Genomic DNA, 9,373 nt, shown 5'->3' with positions numbered 1-9,373 from the left:
TAGCTACCTCAGCATTACTGTCACTGCCTCCACTGACACGGGAGCTCATTCTGTCCTGGAGAAAAATGGCTTGGCTTCAGTTATTCACACACCTATGACATCTCAGCCAAATTACAGCGATACACGTCTGGCTTTAAAAGCTTTGGCAAATGTCTTGTAGTATTTCCCCATCTCTTCACAACCTTGTCTTTCGCTCCCTAGGCCAGTTTCCATTATAAAATGTAATTACGTTCAAGACCTCTGTCCTGACCTTTGGGTGAGCCAGTGACCTGTGCCCAGGGTATCTGAAAGATCAGCTAAAGCCTACAAATGAAAATCATTGCCAGCAAGTCCACTCTCTAGTAGAGTGGAATATCTGCCAATTACAGCAAAGCTCCTTGGTCTAGAAAGTCACACTCCTTGCAGTCCTGGTCCAAAACTATGAGATGATCTTCCCTAAGTTCAGAGATATTATGAGCATCATGACATTTTGCTCTAAGTGGTACGCGTACATCTTCAACTTAGTCTTCTCTATGAACACAGAGTATTTCCACACTGGGGAATGCCAGGGCAGCGAATAGGAGCTTTACAGAAACCGAACGTTCATCCCCTAGTGGGAAGCAAGTACTTTGCTTTCCAAAATTTGGACTTCTAGCCAACTCAAAAATGAGTTGATAATCCAAGAGCTTTATCCAGTTACCCACGGCTGGAACACTAGGCAGAATTACTCTGCTTCTAAGGAAGTAAAAGGACTGCTTGCAGTTCTGGAAAGGATTGTTTGATAGCTGAGAGGGGAAAGAGACTGTAAATCACTACCTAAATTCATTGCATGCTTGTCCTTGCCCTCCCCCATGCTGAAGTTACGGAAGGAAAGAAGGAAATAGTAACAGAGCAAAGCAAAGAATTAGCAGCAGATTATAATTCACCCTAATTTCATAAGACAAGACATCTCCTGCCAGTTGTGAGAGTGGCTGCTGGATCAGAAAGCCCAGAGCTGGGAGGAGATGTTGGGTAACATTTGTAACTTCATTGTGTGGGATTCTTCCCTGGCTTTTTCAGAACAGTTACAGAGCCAGACACTAAATGCGGGGCAAGACCAGCACTGTGTTGTGTCACTCGGGACCACGTCCCACATCGGTGATGCCAGTGGGTGAGAGGGACTTTCCTCCTCAGGGGCTTCTTCCCTCCCCCTGTACAGATGCAGCTGTAAATTACTGCAGGTTTTGTTTTCTTTTGTTATCTTGCAGCTCAGCCATTACGAGGATAATGAAATAATGTTAGCGTTGCTAGTCTTGGCTGTCAGCTGTTTTCGTTTTACCACCAGAACACCCGCGTCTGGCACGCTTTCCTTCCTCCCACAAAACACGCCTGCCATCTCCTGGCCAGGCCACCAAGCATGGAGGGACTGGCTGGAAACACGCTCCGCAGGGTCGGTACTGAACGGCCTTTTCCAGCTGTTAACGCAACCGGCCAAGCAAGCAGGTTGAAATTAGATTTTGCTTTGGGATGTGAAGTTCCCCTATCACAGAAGAATTTAGCTTTCAAGCTCTGCAAAACTCCTCTCTCTTGATTCATCAGGATTTGCATGAGTTTTTCCTTCTATCTTTGTACCTGCAAATATCCTGAGAGTTTCATTTATTACAAGTCTAAAGGAGACATTCAGCCAAAATTGTCATTATTAAGGTTTTTTTACATTTAAATCACAAGTTTCTGTGGCTTTTACAGGAAATCAATATAGATTAAACTGGAATTACGGTTTTCATGAACATTTACTAAACACCAATGTTACAGTGGAAGGTGAGGCTGAGCAAAGTTACGTGGCATCGGGTTCCAAGACATATATTTGATGTGGCTCTAAGCAAAGCCACTGCTAGAATTTGATATCACCTTAGGAAGCTTCAAGGAATTTGCTAACAAGGAGTAAAACCTTGTTTAGAAGTCAAACGTTCTGTTCTGAAAACAATTCTTTGCTCATCATGAGCTTCAAAACAAAGCTGAATCTCTTTCTGAAGAACATGAGTTATTGTAGGTACAAGAACTACTGGTTGACATTTCACAGCCTGTTGCGCAGCCCCTCACTCAGATGACATACTCATAAATGCTGCCTTTAAAGTCTATGACTAACCCCCAAGAGCAGAATGATGAGATTTTTTTCCAGGTTAAAGCCATCCTGTAGGAAAATGAAATCATATCAAAATCAAAAAACAAACTTGAGAGAAAAGTGGGAAAAGGCTACGATGATGTTTTCAAAACAGGACACTGATCTGCATTTTCTTTTCGATATCAAATGTAGTACACAGTATATAATATGTGCATATAATCTACATCTTATATCCGTATTATATCTATGCATATTATATATATATATATCAAAACAAATAACATTTAATCTTAAAAATAAATACTTGAATTGCTCAGAATTTTTATATTTTCAGTGCCTTAATATTAAATTATAAAACTGGTTCATAAAACAGAAATGTCGTGTTCCAGATCACTTGCAGTTAAGTGCGATAGGATGGGAACTGGAACCACCTATATGAGCATGTAAAAAATTGGTCAGGTTAGCTTCAGCACCCTCCCAAAACCTATGAGGCCACTTCTTACATCATTGATGGAGACTCTGCTATTCAGCCCTTAGTAGTACACTTCCTCTCACCCAGCCGAATTCAAATGAAGGGTTGGGAACCCTCCAGCTTCCCTGGACAGGCAACGAGAAGATGTCTTCTCTGACATCTCTGGAGGATTCCACCTCTTCAAAGACAAGTGTCTAAGACAGTGGGTGTCTGTCTCTCCACACCGATTTCTCAGGAAGCCTGGATAATTAACAGAGTAGGCTTTTAGCCAGCAGTCAGCTGCGAGGAATCCAACCCAGGTGTCTGGAGATGGTGATAAAACCAAAGAGCTGAAATGAGCTCATTAAGAGGCTGACTGGATGTCCAGCTTCAACTCTTCAACATCAGGCAGAACTCTGCTGGACATTAGTCCAGATTTCTGCATCAACCCCATGAAGTTTATCACCATTTTTACCAAGAAAAGCTAGACTGGTCATCGCTCCACAGCTTCTTTTGCACTACGCTACAAAACACTTGCGCTCTACTTCATGTGAGACAAAACTGTGCTACCCTCTTCCTCCCACTCCCTCATCAAGACGGTAGCTCTGTGCAGTCCGAATTAGGCTCGTCCCTCTAACCCAGCCTCATGTGTGGTTAATACCCAGACCTGTCTCTTTGCTGACCAGATTCAACGATTTACAAACATGTTGCTGAAGGCTTTTCATGAGAGCAATGCCAGGATCCTCCTCTACCAGGGAGGATCTTCCAAGAAGACCGCATTTTGTGCCGTGGCAGGTCTAGTTTCCAGTATCATTTTGCTTCTCTCTACTTTTGTCTCTCACATGTTGTCTGTGAACAAATATCTCCCTGATCAGCTGCTCTGAAGACTGAAATCATCCTGACAGATGTGTCATTTTAGCTAAAACCAGAAAATTATTCTTTCCAGTGTACTTCATTAATCAAAAACAAAGAAAAAAAAGAAAAAAAAAACCCACACTACAATACAGAGCAGCTGACACTTTCAATTGCTTTTGACCGGTTTTATATTAGCTAACTGGTGTTTAACTAGCTTGAAGTGATCTCACTGGTGACCAGCAGTACAATTTGGGCCTGTGAGCCGTTTTCAGCCATCAGGAACTAGCTAAATTTAGTAGCCCACAGATTAGCAAATAGCTCCCGTTTGGAACTGCGTATGCAAAGGGCAGGGGAACTAGGGTCAGGGTTGTTCCGCATTTGACTTCAGAAAACTGAGCTTTTCCACTACGATTTTTTCTGCTAAGGCTTTGCACTGCGTTCAGTGAGACTGGCAGTTACAGTGCGAACCTCGGCTGTTCGGTAACGTTGAACATAGCCCCACTGAGAAGCGGAGGAAAGCTCTGGCAGACAAGGCTCAGCCCAGTCATGACAGGGAGATTAACGTTTCCCCAGGTGGGGGTTCCTCCACCAGGCAGGATTTCTCAGGCAGACCTCATTTTCTGCTGCGGTATGTCTAGTTTACCGTATTTTTTAAAATTCTGATTCTCGCCACTTCTGTCTTTCGCAAGACAAGTGGCACAAATGGTAAAAGGAATGTCGAGCCCTGAGTTGAAGGAACCCGTCTTGCTCTTTGTTATTTCACTTGGGGGTTCTACAACTATATTCCAGATGTTGCTAAACAGCTGAGAGAAACATTTCTACAAGGCCTTTGCTTTGCCTACATTGAATTAGAAAAGCCAGATCTTGCCTTTTAGCTGTACAACTCGCCGCACGCAGCCATGCAGCACCTCATAAGGGGAAAAAAAGTTGAGTGCAAGATATAATTGTTTTCATTACCTATAAAAAATGACATATAGAGCAAGGTTCTATATGTACAGCTGCTATTTAATTTGTGTTTTCAAAGGGAAAGTGTTCATTAATGAGGTTAAAAATTAACACTGAATCTGCATTTTATTTGTTACATTTGCAGCTGTAGAACACAAAGCATGGCTGCGGTCAGAGAAGCTGCTACGATGGCAGCATTTGCTCTTCCCTGTGCTCCGCACAAAATATCACAATGATTTCTATTTCTCCCTCTCAGTCAGGCACACCATTTCTGAACTGCTTTCTGGCATTTGAAAAAATCAGCTGCACCGGCTGTCAGGCTTTTCCAGCTTCCCATCTCTTTTAGGAAAGACGCATTTTTCTGTGAACAAATAGATACTGAGCTCACAAGAATATCCAAGAACATCTACAGAACAGAAACTAGTATTAAAATCCAGAGAAATATTTAATATCAATTCCTAGCACAAATTTCTAGCATCTGCTCTGATATATTTCAAATATATTTTACTACTTTAACAGTCTAGAGTTATTTTTACTGAGTATGTAATTTGTAGTAAAGCATGCTGCCTTTTCTGCCATGGATTAATAAAGGGACTTGGTGGGGGAGCTGGGGAAACTGTTAAGAAAGGGTATGAGACCCAACAGGCAAGAACATAACATTGCCTGTCTCTAACAAGACGCACTTAAAAAATCAAACATCATGGCAAGAGAAAAAGGCATAGCAGTAATAAAAAATAATTAAAAAAAAATAAAAAGGATTTGTAATCGTTCTTTCTTTTCTCTTGCTTAGTTAGGTCTTTAAATCAGGCCTGGAGTACACAGTTTGCAGCTCTGCAAGAAGCAAACCTGGGCAGCAGAAGCCGCAATGTGTGTGCGTGGCAAGTTATGAAACGTGGACGTTTCTCCATATAGTCCTTGGAAAACAAAACAACAGCCACAAACCCAGTGTAGGTGAAGGATCAGGGAGGAGCGATCTCCAGTGCTGCGTTTCCCCAAGGCCCCAGCACAGCGGAGAAGTGGAGCCAAGCAAGCCAGAGGTGAGTGCTGCCCTACGGACGGTGCCCGGGCAGGAGCGGGGCGGCAGGGCTCGCCTGGCAGCCAGCTGGGGTGGCTCCCTGCAGGGAGCGGAGGCCGGCGGCAGGCAGCACGCCTCTCCTGGGGCCAGGGAAACACCGGGATGGGGCTGCAGTCCTTAGGCATGTTCCGCGGCTCTTTCTTTTCTTCCCTCCTTGCTAAGTCTGCTGGTGGTAGGAAATTAGATAAATCTGCCAGTGAGCAACTGGCAATACAGTTCGCTCTCTCATCACCTTTTCTTCACAGGAGGCAAAGCCCAAAGGCTCCTTCTCTGCACAATTTTATAGGAAATCGTAAAGCCGTAAGCAGCAAGGTCTAACCCACTTCTCATTCTTTAAAGAGAATGAGAAAGTTTGTCATTAAAGGAATACAGGGAAAATGATAGAACTACGAGATTTTCCTGATGCAGGTGATGCACTTGCAGTGAGTCTTGTCTCCCGTCAGAGGTGACCCAAGACTCGTCCCCGTGTTTTGACTCTCCAGTGCGTGCCTTGCTTTGCCAAGACAGAAAACTCCTCTGGGCACTTTGAACTTTCCAAGTGAGCACTCTCTTCAAACAGCAAGCATGAAAGCGCCGTCCTCCACTGAGGGAAACAGCACGAGCGCTCGCACGTTATGGACATCGTCACTTCGTGCAGATAGAAAATCAAAATCGATTTTTCACACAAAGAAGTTACTTCTCTTTGTTTTGTTAAATGTTTGCTATGAGTAAATTGCTTTCTGCTTTCTTAGCTTCTTTTAAGAAACGCTAAGCTCATGGCATTTAGCTGTAGAGAAGGAATAAAACCCAAACTTAATACAATAACTGATCTTAAACACATTACTTTTTATAGGGAAATTCTTAATATATTGAAAAGGTCCCTATGTCAATAACAATATTTACAAGTTTTACTGTAGCTTTTCAAATGTTACCTTGATTTGCTCTTTTTCTCTTCAGAAGAAGATGCAGATGTAAACTATTCTTAGGTAAAGACTACCGGTGTCTTTAATTATAATATTAAAAATAGTCATGTGGGTGTAAATCATTTCCATTGAACCTTAAGTAGCAACACGTTAGTCTTCAGCTACTTTGCAAGTACCACATTGGAAGTGCCACATGCGAAAGTTCGCCTATCCCGAAGCGCAGAACAAGTTAGGCGCAGGAAAGCCGGCGCATCCACCCCCGTGAGCTGGCAATTAACCCTCATTAGTAGCACACACGTGACAAAGCCCCGGACGCTGCGTTCGGGCAGGCAGAACTGATGACACAAGCTGGCCTAAGCAGGAGGTAACCAGCAGCTTCACCAAGGCACAGCGGGGCGTCACCCACAGGCTGAATCCACCCAAGCCTACATTAATGAAACAATGATATTTGGCTTTTAAAGAAATGCAGATTGGTCTCTTTTACGCCAGAATATCATCCTAGGAGAAGAAAGTCCACAATTTCATGACTCTTGGGTTTTGTTTCAGTCCAAAATATAGACGCCCTTACTGATAGTAATGAAAAAGCTGTCATGGCAAAATGAACAATAAACCCTGCAGAGCTTTATTCTTATAGGAATGCAAAGTGGTGTCGGGTAATCCACTGCAAAAGCTATCTGGGAAGGAGAAACTGAATTTGGGAATAGTTATGGATTGCTACATTCACTGCAAACAAAACCGCATTTTTGACGTGCACATTTTGCACTGCTTTTCTTAGCAGCCAATTGTTTTCATTCTTACAAAATTTGTTGTTGTTGTATCTGGCTCAATTTACAGGTGATATTTCAAGACAAAGATGTCGTGTGCATTTAAAGCTTTTCAGGATCTTGTAGGTAGAAAAAAACCCAATGGTTTAAACCCCTCCCTGCATTTTTATTGTTTTTACTTATAAAAATGTGATTTTTGCAAGACCACGTGATTTTGTGCTGTCTGATGTAAGCATTGGCGCTAATCCAATAAAGCCTTTGGCTCGAAGGGCTCCTGAGAGCACTTAAGCAAAAGGAGGAGTTTTTAAAACTCAAAAGTTGTTTTGACAAAAGAAGTGGGTTTAGATGTGGCCATCCTGTATGGGCACAGACCCTAACCGTGGCCTCGGCAGACTGGTATACAAAATACGCAGTTCTGCCATTATTATTATTATTCTGCCATTATTATATTACCACAGGGTAATAAAGACTCCTTTATGGACAGCTATTTCAGCACATGCTGCTTACACAGCTGTAGTTCAAGGAAACCATCAGACTCTGCACTGGAGAATTTGTTCTAAAAATCTCAAATAAATGTCAATAGCTTTTGAAAAAAAATTATATGAATTTTGACCACTCTGAGCTGTCAAAAACCACCCAAAAATCATTTTTACATGACTGAGAGTAAAAGCCCAACCTTCTGTCACAGGCCGTATAAAGCGTCAAAGAATTCCAGTGACTTACATTCGTTATTGAAATAAATTGATCTGCGACTTCCAGCCTCACAGCCTGACATAGGAGGTGCACTCAGTTATTTGGAAAGCATTTTCGAGTGTTAAGTTCTTATTGATTACAGAACAGCTCCCTAGGGCACGTTCTTTTGCACTGCCCTGCCATGGGGTGTAGGCTTGACACCTGACGCGTTCACCAGGTCAGGGACCCACAGCCACAATGACACGTGGCATGACCTCCACCCTGGAGTTCAGGACTATTTGCCCTTAACAATTAACCTAAATAGACAAATAAAGAAGTTTTCTGCTTAATTTGTAAGTTAGTTTATGAAAAGGAAATTACAGAAGTCTCCAACTAAAAGAACTTTTTTTTTTATAGGAGGATTAATATGAATTTACATGGAATAGGATTTAGACCCCAAATTTACAAAGAAGTTGAGATGCATTTATCCCTAGAAATAATATGACAAATTTTCCTGAATTTGTAGATATAACCAAATTCAGCAGAGGTATGCTTGTCTAACAGAGTTGGTTCGTTATTCCACATTTGAAACTATGCAGCACAAATTGCAAAATTAAAAATATCCAGCAGGTGTCATCTTCCCCCATAGTCGAGTTATGATAATCGAGGTTAGATTTTTTTTTTAAACTGAACTTAAATGAAAAGTAGGAGTCTTACACACTGCAACAGGTTTTCTGAAGAACATGCATAAAAAAAGTATTAATTTGATCTGATCCGCTTTACTAACACTAAGATTTCTGGAATATTTGCAACCTGGAACTGTTTATGCATAAAATAATTTGCAGATATCCATGACTGTACTTACGTGCCTAAATAACATCTGTAAAATGTGCCTGCAAATGCATGTATTTAAACCTGAAAATCCATTTAATGGATTTCATCTAATCCACATGTCCTTAAAGCAATATAACTCTGCACTGCAGCACTGCCTCTGATCCTGCAGCCCGTATTGCAAAAATAGATTTAAGATCCTCTTTACTGATGAGGTTATTAAATGGAGTTGGAAGGGCCTCGGCAGGGCATGGAATTCCATTCCCATAAATGGTGTTTTAAGTTGTTGATTTCTTGAAACTACACCACAAATAAATATTTTCATGCGGATTATTGAGAATTACCAAGTACCCAGATCTGTTTGATCTACATTGCTTTTCATTTCAAATCTAATACTTTTATTTATATTCAGCAGCTTCATACTTGGCTGAGGAGTAAAATTCCTCAGGCAAGTCTGAATCACTGTGATTGAGCCATCAGAATCTAAGTAAAATAAACACTGTTCACATTTTAAACCCTGACCTCTATCATTTGGCGTGGGGATTCTCACTAGGTCAGAGTTATGCCTTTCAGCGTGTGATTAAAACATGCACTTTGTCCGTGCCCACGGATTTTGTAATACAACCCTTTAGCAATCTGGCAACGTTGCTGGCTTTGCTGGCATGGGGCATTGCTGAGGAAAGTTCCTGTGCAGAACTGCGGCTGCCCGGCCCAAAACCCTTTGGAAATAATGGAAAGACTTCCAAGGGCTCAAGCCGTGAACTAGTCAGGCTCATGAAAACCTGGGCTGTGGAAGGT

This window comes from Leptosomus discolor, chromosome 5 (assembly GCF_034619465.1).
Source record: "Leptosomus discolor isolate bLepDis1 chromosome 5, bLepDis1.hap2, whole genome shotgun sequence".
NCBI lineage: Eukaryota > Metazoa > Chordata > Aves > Leptosomiformes > Leptosomidae > Leptosomus > Leptosomus discolor.
Note: the sequence above shows the minus strand (reverse complement) of the source record.